The following is a 14,584-nucleotide window of genomic DNA, read 5'->3' on the forward strand; positions in this document are numbered from 1 at the left end:
CTATGTGACTGAAGGCAATTGCTGGGCTTTTCTCAGTAAAACATTCTCATAAGATTTCTGTACTTTCCAAGGTTGTCCCTTAAGATAAGGAGAGGAATGTTGTGGGATCCATAGAAGCAATAGCAATTAATGCCTTCTGATATTATGTTGTTACTAAGCTATCTTGCAGGTGCACTCTATGTATCTTTAAGTAAAAGTTACTCTTGATGTTATGCCAATTTCTCAGTAACAAGCTTTTGAAGTCTTGTGGATAAAATTAGGACACTGCATGAACTCGGGGCCATTTGCCTGAGCGAGCAGTGGTCCTTTGCTAGTCCTTGATGATTTCGTCTGCTGATGTCTCTCTCTGTGCCCCCGACTCACAACAACACAGTCTGCTGTAGCCCCACGGTTAAGGCAGGTACGTATGAGAAAGCAATCAATGAACAACTAAGGTGTTGCAACGAAAAACTAATGATTGATGCTTCTCATCTCTCTCCGTTCCTGTCTGTCTATCCCTATCTATCCCTCTCTCTGACTCTCACTGTCTCTGTAAAAAAATAATAAATAAATAAATAGCATAAAGTATATATTAAAATTATTAAACACTATATAAAGGCACAAAGGATAAGCCCTGGCTGGGTTGCTCAGTGAATAAAGCCTCACCCAGAGCACTAGAGGTCACAACCCCGAGCCAGGGCATGAGAAGCAATCAATGAGTACACAATTAAATAGAACAAGTGAAACAAGGAACTGATGCTTCTCTCTCCCCCCACCCTAATCAATGGGAAATTTTTTTTTTTTTTTGTATTTTTCTGAAGCTGGAAACGGGGAGGCAGACAGACTCCAGCATGTGCCTGACCGGGATCCACCCAGCACGCCCACCAGGGGGCGATGCTCTGCCCATGGGGGGGGTGTCACTCTGTTGCAACCAGAGCCATTCTAGCGCCTGGGGCAGAGGCCATGGAGCCATCCCCAGCGCCCCGGCCATCTTTTGCTCCAATGGAGCCTCGGCTGCGGGAGGGGAGGAGAGAGACAGAGAGGAAGGAGAGGGGGAGGGGTGGAGAAGCAGATGGGCGCCTCTCCTGTGTGCCCTGGCCGGGAATCGAACCCGGGACTCGAACCCGGGACTTCCGCACGCTAGGCCGACGCTCTACCTCTGAGCCAACCGGCCAGGACTGGGAAAATTTTAAAATAAATAAATAAAGGCGCAGAGAATAAATTATAGGTTGAAGACCTTATGGAGGATAATAAGACTTACAGTGATCCTTGAACCTAAGAGCAGGACTTGGAAGTGGAGATTAGCATGGGGGAAGACTGGAGGAATCATAGTGCCTTAGGAAAACATCTTACATGGAATAGTTTCCATCTTAGTAAATGTCTTCTTTCTCCTAGAGTTATTTAAAGCAATATACTCAAATCTTATAGCAAGGGTAGCTATATCACCAAATATATGTACATAATTTCTGAAAGATGTATAAATAAATAAAAACCCTTCTCCCTAGGACTGAACTACCTGTGGGCTCAAAGTGGGTTTTCAAAGAATCATAGCAGATAAGGGATCAATAAGAAGCATTAAGTAGATGCCCCAGATGGGCAGAGCATCGCCCCCTGGCAGGCATGCCAGGTGGATCCTGGTTGGGCACATGCGGGATTGTGTCTGACTGCCTCCCTGCTTCTAACCTTGGAAAAATACCAAAAAAAAAAAAGAAGAAGCATTAAGTAGAGGCACCCACAGATACAGATTCCAAAATTCTAGTGCTTCAAGAGATTTAGCCACATTGTTTGCAAAGTAAATCTAAGTAAAAATGGTCACTGCTCAGCCTATTTAAATAACCAAACCAGCATGTAATTCAACTACTTTTATTTCAATTTTTACCCTTCAAAATGAAAAACTCACTAAAATACTAGTTTATCTTCACTTACTTGAACCGAGACCACAGAACAAATTGCCACTAAGTGTCTGCAAAGGAGGAGAAGAGTATGGATGCCAACAGCCTCTTCATAATCATGACAGTTAGGAATAAAATGTCTCTAGTCTAAAGGAATGCACAAGCAGGAAAAGTGACCCAATATTTGAGACCTGTTATTTACTATTTAACATATAGCATTCTGGCAGTGTCACTGAAAATTTCGAATTCAGGATGCTATTTGTCTCTTCTTTCAGCATATCCATCATCTTGATCTATCTGAAAAACAATCACTGACAAGATAATTTGAAATTTTAACATTCTACCTACCAAACCTGTAAAATTCCTTTGAAAGCTTAGGGGCAGAGAACCTTAACAATATTTATGAATGAATAACTCTTACCCCTAAATAAGTCACTATTCAAGAAATACAGGCCCTGGCCAGTTGGCTCAGTGGTAGAGCGTTGGCCTGGCGTGCAGGAGTCCCAGGTTCGATTCCCAGCCAGGGCACACAGGAGAAGTGCCCATCTGCTTCTCCACCCCTCCCCCTCTCCTTCCTCTCTGTCTGTCTCTTCCCCTCCCGCAGCCGAGGCTCCACTGGAGCAAAGTTGGCCTGGGCACTGAGGATGGCTCTGTGGCCTCTGCCTCAGGTGCTAGAATGGCTTTGGTTGCAACAGAGCAAGGCCCCAGAGGGGCAGAGCATCGCCCCCTGGTGGGCGTGCCAGGTGGATCCCGGTCGGGCGCATGCGGGAGTCTGACTGCCTCCCAGTTTCCAACTTCTGAAAAATACCAAAAAAAAAAAAGAAAAGAAATGCAGGCCCTGGCACAGTAGAAGAGCCTCCTCCTGGCAAGCTGAGGTCACCAGGTGGAGCCCAAGGTCTCCAGTTCAATCCCTGAGATCACAGGCTCGAGCCGCAGTCAAGGCTCAACCCCAAGAAGGCCAGCTTCACCCCAAGGGCTCGACCCTCAGAAGTCACCAGTTGGAGCCCCAGTCAGAGTACATATTAAAAGCAATCAATGGAAAAATTCCTCTCTCAAAAATAAGTAGAGTACCAAGCTCTTTATCAACTGACGACATCAGCTGTTTCTTACATTTAAGAGAAGGTAAATAAATACATATACTGTACAAACACAGACTGCTGAAGCTTTATTTCCAAGTTCATATTCAGCCTCAGTTTAGACCAAGTGTGTAACAAGAGAATGCAAATACATTTTTAGTAATAATTAAATTGTAGTTATTAAGTTCTTGACAGACTATTTTAGGAACCTCACCTGCATTATAGAGATTATTTCTCCCAGTAAGTCTGTGACAGATATCATTATTTTACACTCTTTTACCACTATTTTTATAAACGATTTTTATCACTATTTTACACGTTAGGAAAATTACTGAAAATCAAACAGTTGTTAAGTTGGTAACTATCTTGAGAATTGAAGCTCAACGTATCTTATTCCAAAAAGGCATTCTCTGACTCAACTACAAAGCACTGCCCCCCCCCCCAGGAAAAAAATAAAGACAGAAGCATAAAGCTTCTACTTTTTCCAGCGTGTTACTTATATCTTACTTATATCTCAGTGTGACAAAGTGACTAAATACAGAAACACCAGATCAAGCTGCCTGGCCTGAAAACCAGCTCTGCGGTGGGGAGCTGCGCCTGACCGTCGTGGGACTGAGAGCGGCCCGCGCCTCCTCGGGAAGATGCAGGGCACGTGCCAGCATTGACGGCGGGAGCCCGTGTCTGCCGTCCTGCGGAGAGGACACGCACCGGCTCTGCAGGAGGGAAACTGGGAAATGACAAGGATTTCCAAGGAAAAACTTTTTCGCTGGCAAAATAGTAACTGCAAGGATCGCTCCCCGAAACAGTAGCCCGACGGAAGGAGGGCGTACGGAGGCAGCGGCCGGGCAGGCGGCGGAACGGGGCCTCGCCCCGGGGCTCCACGCCAGGAAGCCGCCTGCGAGGGGCGGACGGGCGCGAGCACAGCCCCTCCGCAGAGAGCGGGAAGTGCCCAGGCGGACGCCCGGGAAGAGGGAAGCCGCACCCCCGGGTGAGCCCACTGGGCCAGGCCCCCGAGGACGGAAGCCTCCCGGCACGCCGAGGCGCCCAGCCGCTGTCCCGAGAGGCCCGCCGCAGCGTCGAGAAGGCCCCGCCCGCCTCTCCGAGGCGGCCCTGCGGGCGAGGAGCGAGCCGCGGCCGCCGGGAGGGGGCGAAGAAAGCAGGAAGAGGGCCGACTGCAGGTGTGCGGAGACAGCAGGTACTCACCCACCGGCCCCGCGCCGTTGGGCCGAGTCCCCTCGACGGACGGTTGGAGTCACCAGCGTCAGGAGCTGGAAACTGACGGGCCAACGGACACGCCTTCGCGCGCGCTCCCCAGGCGGGCGCAGGCGCAGGCGCCCGAGGACAAAACCAACGCGCACCACGGGGGGAAGACACCTCCAGAACGTACCAACTGCGCGAGGCGGAGGGATCACTGCATCTACGGCAGTGCGGCCCGGGGCTGTTCTGCAGTGTTTGTTCGTTGTATGACCTGCTAGCACTTGGAGGGAAACCAAGGAGGAGTAGCAGCGAGTCTCCACAACACTTCGGTTAAAACCCTTCAAAGTTTCTCTGCCGTATCAAGCCTCCTCTGGCCCTTTCTTGGCATTAGTCTAGAGTTGTACGCAAATTATTTGTTCGTATGATTACTTGAAAACTCTTGGGATGTTAAATGTTTAAGTCTGATCATTTCAGGGGAAATTTGGGAAATTTAGAGATGTCAGGTAAATTTTAAAATCAGAACAGCCACTTTGGGTGAAATTTTTTATGATAGTATTTAAGTAGGTTGACTTTTTGGTGAAATTTAACATGTACATTTTATGAACCAGCAATTTCATCTCTAAAAATATAGACAGAAACTGTTACAGGTGTGCACAAAAAGACATATCCATGTTCAAGCCTGCTCCCTTGCAAAATAAATAAATAAACAGAAACAACAGAAATGTCCAATAGACATGGATGATGTGATACGTTCCTATGACAAAATATTACAACAAATATTTTTTAAATAAAACTAATAAATGAGTACTATAAGAAGCAACATTTGAAATATTTGACAGCTCACAACATGAGTATTTGAATAGCAACATGCCAACAAATATATATACTGTAAAGTGATATATGTAAATTTTAAAATGTATAGAATGACAGTATATCCTGATTTTGGAAAATATATGTGTATATAGAAAATGAACTAGAGCACTGGTCAGGTGGTTCAGCTGGTTGGAGCATCATCCAGATGCACCAAGGTTGTTGCAGTTCAGTCCCCTGTCAGAACTCATACAAGAGTCAACCAATGAATGCATGGATAAGTGGAATAATGAATTGATGTTTCTCTCTCTCTCTCTCTCTCTCTCTCTTTCTCTCTCTAAAATCATTAAATAAAAATATTTCTTAATAAAATAAAATGAATTCTTTTTAAACAAGATGCCTGATCAGTGGTGGCACATTGGATAGAGTGTCGACCTGGGATGCTGAAGTCCCAGGTTTGAAACCCCGAGGTTTGTGTCCCAGTAGAGCCCAAGCTCTACATCGATCAGGCATCCCTGATTCGACTTCCCTGTGCAGTGGGACGCTCCTGCTGCTTATCAGCAGGTCTGGCAGTCTCTTCAAGACTACTCTTGAGGCAGCTCTGAGGATTCTACTTATAAGTGCCGACACCAACTGCCACCTGAGGAAAGACACAACCAGACAAAAGTTAGTTTCAAGAATCACACAGGCAGTTTATTACTCACTGGGTACAGCTTAAGGGGGCCCCGTCGCCATGCTCTCCTCAGCTGTCTTTGGTCAGAGCTCAGAGCGGCATGGAGACACGTTCACGTTGTAGTCTGAGCAACTACCACAGCAGAGGGGCCCTCAGCTTTGGTACCTTTTTTTTAGATTACTTTTTATTCATTTTAGGGAGGAGAGAGAGAGAGAGAGAGAGAAGCAGGGAGGAGCAGGAAGCATCAACTCCCATTTGTGCCTTGACCAAACAAGTCCAGGGTTTCAAACCGGTAACCTAAGCATTCCAGGTCAATGCTTTACCCCCTGCGCTACCACAGGTCAGGTTGGCCAACGCCTTCTAACAGATGTCAATCTAAGGGATTATCACCTCAAACCAGCTTTTTGGGAGTTCCTCACAGGGAGCCCTTTTTATGTTAATCTACTGAAATGTTACATCAAGCCACTTTTCAGATGTTCCTAGGGAAGCTTCTTGTTTATGTTAGTTCACAGAGTTAGGGCATCAAGCCATTTCTTTTTTTTTTTTTTTTTTTTTACTCATTTTTAGAGAGGAGAGAGAGACAGGAGAAAGAGACAGAGAGAGAGAAGGGGGGAGGAGCTGGAAGCATCAACTCCCATATGTGCCTTGACCAGGCAAGCCCACGGTTTCGAACCGGCGACCTCAGCATTTCCAGGTCGACGCTTTATCCACTGAGCCACCACAGGTCAGGCCTAGCCATTTCTTATCTATGTATAACTTCACACACACACTGAGCCCTGCTTGAAAATCAGAGTATGTTAAAAAAAAAAAAGCCTGACCAGGTGGTGGCGCAGTGGATAGAGCGTCGGACTGGGATGCGGAAGGACCCAGGTTCGAGACCCCGAGCTCACCAGCTTGAGCGCGGGCTCATCTGGCTTGAGCAAAGAGCTCACCAGCTTGGACCCAAGGTCGCTGGCTCCAGCAGGGGGTTACTCGGTCTGCTGAAGGCCCACGGTCAAGGCACATGTGAGAAAGCAATCAATGAACAACTAAGAAGTCGCAACGCGCAACGAGAAACTGATGATTGATGCTTCTCATCTCTCTCCGTTCCTGTCTGTCTGTCCCTGTCTATCTCTGCCTCTGAAAAAAAAAAAAAAGAATAAAAAAAAAAAATCAGAGTCTGTTTATCACATCTGCACATACTATATTAATTCCTATCCAGATAGCATAACTTTAATTTCCTTAATTAATTTTAATATTATATCTTTTTTTTTTCTGAAGTTGGAAACAGGGAGGCAGTCAGACAGACTCCCACATGCACCCGACCAGGATCCACCCAGCATGCCCACCAGGGGGCGATGCTCCGCCCATCTGGGCCATTGCTCTGTTGCATCCAGACCCATTCTAGTGCCTGAGGCAGAGGCCACGGAGCCATCCTCAGCACCTGGGCCATCTTTGCTCGAGTGGAGCCTTGGCTACGGGAGAGGAAGAGAGAGACAGAGAGGAAGGAGAGGAGGAGAGGTGGAGAAGCAGATGGGCACTTCTCCTGTGTGCCCTGGCCGGGAATCCAACCCGGGACTCCTGCACGCCAGGCCGACACTCTACCACTGAGCCATCGGCCAGGGCCAATATTATATCTTAAAGACTTTAAATATTTCTATATATTTTTATATTTCTATATATTTAATTACTATAACATTATATTACCACTGTGGTGAGGTACCAAAGAATTGCAAAAATTAATATTAATTTTTGGAGGAAAAGTCAGGCTTCCTGCCCGTCCTTTCTTTAGAGAATGGAGGGAGAAGAATGCAGAAGCTTTCTGGCTTGCAAGGATGACTGGATCATTTAGTTTAACTATAGAATAAAGGTTATCTGAAGAACTTCCTTTCCCTTTCAATAAGAGACAGTATTTACATATCCTACACTGATTTTAACTCTTCCTCCCTTCCTGGAATCCTGAGAGTAACATATACCTCTAAGCAAAGGAGAGGAGATAGACACTAAAAGATGTGTGATGTCTTTAATATATAAAACTACATCACTATTGCGTTACTTTGAAAGTTTTTTTGGCCTGACCTGTGGTGGCGCAGTGGATAAAGCGTCGACCTGGAAATGCTGAGGTCGCCGGTTCGAAACCCTGGCTTGCCTGGTCAAGGCACATATGGGAGTTGATGCTTCCGGCTCCTCCCCCCTTCTCTCTCTCTCTCTCCTTTCTAAAATGAATAAATAAAATTTTTTTAAAAAAAAAAGAAAGTTTTTTTGTTTTCTTTTTTTATTTCTTTACAGAGACAGAGAGAGGGTCAGAGAGAGGGATAGATAGGGACAGACAGACAGGAATGGAGAGAGATGAGAAGCATCAATCATTAGTTTTTTGTTGCAAAACCTTAGTTGTTCATTGATTGCTTTCTCATAAGTGCCTTGACCATGGAGCTACAGCAGACCGAGGAACCCCTTGCTCAAGCCAGCGACCTTGGGTCCAAGCTGGTGAGCTTTTTGCTCAAACCAGATGAGCCCGCGCTCAAGCTGGTGATCTCAGGGTCTCGAACCTGGATCCTCTGCATCCCAGTTCGGCGCTCTATCCACTGCGCCACCGCCTAGTCAGGCTACCTTGAAAGTTTTAATGTTTTTTATAGATCCTCTAGACAAATGTTATAAGCTTATTAATGATTGTGTCATGCTCCCCCCAACCTGTATGTGGTCAAGGGTACATAACCAGCCTCAGAGTTACATTTGACACTACACAATTTGGGTCAGCTATACCCTGTGTATGTCATATGCAGCTGGCTTAATCAATAAATCTTCTCTTAAAAATTCTCCTGTATCCTGCGTTGGTGTCTCTATGTAAACCTGCAGAACACTACTTTACAACATTTGGGGGCTCATCTGAGATGCTGGTGTTCCGTGTCACCAGGTAGAGATACCAGGATCGGCTGGTCTTTCCGAAGGGTTGCCTGACCCCACTGGGATATTGAGGAGAGGCACCACCTGAGACATTCCAGGGCTCCTGTTTTCCTGTGAGGTTCAGACAACTTCTTGGCAGACACCTCTGGTCCCCAAAATTCAACAATTCAGCAGAAATCGAGGAGTGTAAATTCTGACCTCCAGAGGTAAGTGAGGCAAATCGTTTGCTTCGCTGAATTCTGTTTGGGACTAGTCAATTTGAACTATTGCATAGATGAATGGATGCGGTCACACTCTTGCAATAGCCTCTCCAAGACCGAGACATTGGTGGAGAGTTTTGGGTCCTGCCTCGGACTTTTCTCAGACACATCTGGTTGTACTCTAGGAAGACAATTAGTGAGGACTGAGTTAGACAATCCTGCCTTGTACTTCCAGGGACATCTGGTTGCGCTCTCAGGAAAAGACCTGAGTGAGGACATTCGGTGGTGGTCTCAGAAAGAGACCTGAGCCTGACCAGGCAGTGGCACAGTGGATAGAGAGTCAGACTGGGATGTGGAGGACCCAGGTTCGAGACCCCGAGGTCACCAGCTTGAGCACAGGCTCATCTGGTTTGAGCAAAGCTCACCAGTTTGGATCCAATGTCACTGGCTTGAGCAAGGGGTTATTTGGTCTGCTGTAGCCCCACAGTCAAGGCACATATGAGAAAGCAATCAATGAACAACTAAGGTGTCACAACGAAAAACTAATGATTGATGCTTCTCATCTCTCTTCGTTCCTGTCTGTCTGTCCCTACCTATCCCTCTCTCTGACTCTCTCTCTGTCTCTGTTAAAAAATAAAAGAGAGACCTGAGTGGGAACTGAGTTAATCAGTCCTGTCTCAGACTTCCAGGGACACTTTTGTGCTTGTTGAGATCCCATTCTTTGCTTCTAATGTTTCTGTCTAAAACCCATGAGTGATTGGTGTGTAAGTGGGGATCTCTGGTGACTGAGCATAAACTCCCATAAGGGATGCAGCTGGGCGAGCACCTGAGAGGCCCCTGATGGGGGAACCCCTTCCTTTGTCTGTTGAACTGTGTGCCTAAACATCAAGTGTAAATGTAAAATAGTAAATTGTCTGTTTTGTAAGTTCTCTTTGTTTTTCAGAAAAATCTCTGGTGTAATTTTAATTAGAATAAGTAAAGCGCCCTCATTTAAATTTCTTAATTTGTGTGATTGTATGTGAAGTCTGTTTAATTCTAAATGTATCTGTTTTCAAGGCCTGAATTAAGTTCTTGCATGCAAAAATTGAAAATTTCTGGCTTAAAAACCAGAGGACAAAAGTGAAGGGAAATTCATAAACCTCATATGAGCTAGCAGCTGTCTGCTGGAGCCCGCAAATTATAAAACCAGCAATATTCATAGAAGTATTAAAAATTCTTGGCCTGACCTGTGGTGGTGCAGTGGATAAAGCATCGACCTGGAAATGCTGAGGTCACCAGTTCGAAACCCTGGGCTTGCCTGGTCAAGGCACATATGGGAGTTGATGCTTCCAGCTCCTCCCTCCCTTCTCTCTCTCTGTCTCTCCTCTCTCTCTGTCTGTCTCTCCCTCTCCTCTCTAAAAAATGAATAAATAAATAAATAAAATTTTAAATTAAAAAAAAATTCTTAAATGGTGAATTGTCTGTACTGTAGATTCTCTTTGTTCATCCAAGAAATCTCTCATGACATTTCTTGGTATGGGCCTCTTTCCCCGGACCCACTAAATCTCTTTTCTTGGATCCAAGACCTCTGGCTTCAGGGCACTCTGTCTGAATTCTCCCCTGAAGAAATTATCTTCTGTTGGCTCCTGCCTCTTGTCTTATGTGATGATTGACACTCCTATAGTCAAACATCCTTTATTCTGAGTGCTAATTATTATGTTTTATCTTTCTTGCCTTTTATTGGTGTGCTGATTCCTGCATTCACCCAAACAGTTTCAATTTTGTAAATCAGTGCCCTAGCTATTAAATATGGGAGGAGGGCCCAGTACACAAAAGACCCCTTAGGTTGTCTCCTAAAGCACTTTCAAGAAAAACCTTAGGATGTCAGGAGACAACTGAGGGTATGAAATTAAATGGTCAAAGGAAGACTTCGCACTCTCTGTGAATCAGAATGGCCCACTTTCGGGATTGGATAGCCACAGACCAGGACTTTTAATTCCCGGGTGGTAAGGGCAGTCTGGAATATTGTAACTGAGGACTCAGGTTACCCTGACCAGTTCCTCTTCATTGATCAATGGCTAAAAGCATGCTTGATACAGAAAAGGGCATTACGTCTTCCTAGTCCAGCCAGATTTACATCTAGGACAAAAAGGGGATTCGAGAAAAAGGACTAGGACTCCGCTAGGAATGAATCAGTGTGGGTATTGCAAAGAGGGGAGGGCTGAGGAATGTGCTCTGGGAAGTGTTTCTCCAGCTTCTGGGAATGAAGGGCTGGCTAGTGAGCAGTTTAGGTGAGACAAGAGTGGGAGGCTGGGCCGCGACTCGCTGTGTGTGGAGCAACAGGGGAAGGGTGCTGGAGTAAGGTGGCAGAGACAACTAAGGGTTGGGTGACTGGAGGAAGTATAGAATAAAAACTAGTTTCAGATATTCAGATATCTGCCTACTGACCAAAAGTTTTGCCCATTTGGAAGATAAGGGGTAGGAATAGTATTAAAAATATTAAAACTTTTCTTTAGAAAAATCTTAGAGAAGGAAAAGGGAACAGGGCCAGATAAAAATGTTTGGAAAATAACAAACCACATGTGTGGACCTTGTTGATTAGCAGTTTCTTGAAATGAATTACAGCTCCACAAAGGAGAATGAGTGATAGGATTATGGGAAAGGGCTATTGTCTTGCTAATGTTTTTCAGGGAGAGCAGAGAGAATGCAGAGTGCTGAAAGAGAAGCCAGTTTTGCAGAGAAAGAAGCCATGTTTGCAAAAAGAAAAACTATTTTCTTTTTTAAAATTTTTTTAAATTTATTCATTTTTAGAGAGGAGAAAGAAAGAAGAGAAAGAAAGGGGGGAGGAGAAGGAAGCATCAATTCCCATATGTGCCTTGACCGGGCAAGCCCAGGGTTTTGAACCAGCGACCTCAGCATTCCAGGTCAATGTTTTATCCACTGCGCCACCACAGGCCAGGACAGAAAAAGTATTTTGTATGTTAGAAATGTATATGTTACTTTAAGAGTCTTTTGTTAATTCTCCTTTGTAAAGCCAGTAGCCAGGGCCACCATCACAGCAGCCTGGCCCATGCAGGTTCGCATTGGATTCGGACAGTTGGTAAAGAAACAACAGAACCAAAAACTGGTGGGCCATCATTTTTAATCCTAGCTTGCACCCAGCAAGCAAGTAAAAACACACACTGGGCTCCAAAACCCACTCACGTTCAGTGCTCATAAAGCTACTGACTTATCCGAGTTTCCTAGAATCAAAGGTTTCTAGCTCACCAGACTTATTCACCTCTGTTTCCCATCTCCTTCCTTCTCCCTTCACAAACTCTGCACAAACTGGCTTCTCACTCAACACTCCGCCATCTTGGCTGCTTCTCCTGGCCTCTTCCACATGGCCTTTCTCTGCTCTCTGCTCTTTAATGCTAATCTCAGGAACCAAGAGAGCAAGCTCCTGTTCTGCCCCCATTTTATAGTGTAGACTCATAACCTTTAATCCAATATACAAAATAGGAAAGTTTCTAATACAAAGTCACTTATCTGGGGCATGATGGGATTGTACCACCCCACATCAAAACGGGTGGGAAAGGCTTAATCCTAAAACCAAGCCCCAGGCTACAAGGATCCTGCCTGCCCACAGCCCACAGAGACACACATTAATATCACCTGGGCAACGGCCTCCATGTGGGCAGCGTCATCTTTAACAAAGTGAACATAATACATTTTATCTGCCCAACATCCTTTTTATTGGCTATTTCATAGCCCTGTGATTTTGAAATCTTGGTTTAAGTATTAGAAAATATATATTGATTATTAATGATATCTTTTTTTTTTTTTTTTTTTTTTTATTTTATTTATTCATTTTTAGAGAGGAGAGAGAGAGAGAGATAGAGAGAAAGAAGGGGGGAGGAGCTGGAAGCATCAACTCCCATATGTGCCTTGACCAGGTAAGCCCAGGGTTTCAAACCGGCGACCTCAGCATTTCCAGGTCGACGCTTTATCCACTGCGCCACCACAGGTCAGGCTAATGATATCTTTTTATGTGGTATATAAATGTTTAGTTTATTATCATTTTTGAAGCAATATTGTTCAATGTTAGGTCACCAAACCCAGAGTGACAAATATCAGTATTGATAGGCTTAACAGTAGAATTCTCAACATAATAGGTGGAAAGGAGAAAATAGAAAATAGATAACTAATTGTGGTTGTAGGAGACGTTTAAGTTTTGAGCCCAGATTAAAAGGGCTACAGGATGTGAACAGAAATCTGTTTCTCTTGAGCTTTTTAGACATTATCTGTTAGGATGCATGAAATTACAGCATACATAAGGTATGTTTTCTTGGAATATAAAAGGAATTTGTGATTAAGTAGAATAGAGTGTGTCCGTAAAGTCATGGTGCACTTTTGACCGTCACAGGAAAGCAACAAAAGACGATAGAAATGTGAAATCTGCCTGACCAGGAGGTGGCGCAGTGGATAGAGCATCGGACTGGGATGCAGAGGACCCAGGTTCGAGATCCCGAGGTCACCAGCTTGAGCATGGACTCATCTGGTTTGACCAAAAGCCCACCAGCTTGAACCCAAGGTCATTGGCTCCAGCAAGGGGTTACTGGGTCTGCTGAAGGCCCACGGTCAAAGCGCATATGAGAAAGCAATCAATGAAAAACTAAGGTGTCGCAACGCGCAATGAAAAACTAATGATTGATGCTTCTCATCTCTCTGCATTCCTGTCTGTCTGTCCCTGTCTATCCCTCTCTCTGACTCACTCTCTGTCTCTGTAAAAAATAAATAAATAAATAAATAAATAAATAAATAAATAAATAAATAAAATAATAAAAAAGAAATGTGAAATCTGCACCAAATAAAGGAAAACTCTCCCAGTTTCATACCTATTCAGTGCAGTTCGATGTGGGCTCATGCACAGATTTTTTAGGTAGCTATCCCATATAGCCTCTACAGACTCATCACTAACTGATGGCCTACCAGAATGGGCTTTCTCTACCAAACTGCCAGTTTCCTTCAACTGCTTATCCCACCGAGGAATGTTATTCCTATTTTGTGGCGCTTCATTATAAATGCACCAATATTCACTTTGCACTTTGGTCACGGATTCGAATTTAGCAAGCCGCAGAACACACCAAACTTCCGTCCACATCTCGACTGGCATGGCCGTGGGCTGCTCCACTGTATATATGGTGTTATGTCATCATCTGCACATGCGCACATGCTGCCACATCATCCTACAAAAACTGGGAGGGTTTTCCTTTTATTTGGTACAGATTTCACATTTCTATTGTCTTTTGTTGCTTTCTTGTGACCTGTCAAAAGTGCACCATGACTTTACAGACACACTGTATTTATTTGGGCACAAACTAAACACTCGGACATTATGCCTTCTGCAATAGATTCTAAGTCTGGCTTTTCTAATTATCCCTTTTCTGCTAGCAAAATCTTTTTCTAATTGGTTGCGAATAAACCTTTGGCAACAGGGTTCTAGTAAAGTCACTAAAATTTCCCAAAAATTCCACTGGTTTTAGGGCTACCTTATTGATTGTATCATCAGCTGCTTGGTTTTTCTTGAGTTTCTAGGGAGTCTCCCTCTTTTGGTGCTCTGGACAGTGGATGAAGGCCACTATTTCAGGGGAGCAGGTTCCTGCATTGTTGGGGTGAGGGTTTGAGCCTCACCTTTGTTAGTTCTTAAGCCTTCTCCTGATGGTCCCTCTTTGACTGTGCCTGTCTTAGGTTGTTTCTGCTTTCAGGAATCTTACCCGTCTTTGATTAACCAGCCATCTAGGGGCCAATCAGAGTTATGTGATTGAAGGAGGAGCAATGACCCTTATGAAATGCTTAGTTTTACTTATTATTTTTTTAGCAGCTGATGATGCTATCCTTTTAAAACTTATAATA

General features: G+C 44.6%; 1 protein-coding gene across 4 annotated transcripts in view; it reads right to left on the bottom strand.

The window, feature by feature from the left end:
• The window catches only part of UIMC1 (ubiquitin interaction motif containing 1), a 164,181-nt gene extending 159,914 nt beyond the window's left edge, over positions 1–4,267 (bottom strand). For all 4 annotated transcript variants that reach the window (XM_066272305.1, XM_066272308.1, XM_066272306.1 and 1 more), the window contains exon 1: positions 4,151–4,267. The gene's annotated coding sequence lies outside the window, so the exon portion shown is untranslated. The remainder of the gene's footprint in view (positions 1–4,150) is intronic.
• Between the last annotated feature and the right edge of the window lie 10,317 nt (positions 4,268–14,584).

Source organism: Saccopteryx bilineata, chromosome 4 (genome assembly GCF_036850765.1).
Source record: "Saccopteryx bilineata isolate mSacBil1 chromosome 4, mSacBil1_pri_phased_curated, whole genome shotgun sequence".
Lineage (NCBI taxonomy): Eukaryota > Metazoa > Chordata > Mammalia > Chiroptera > Emballonuridae > Saccopteryx > Saccopteryx bilineata.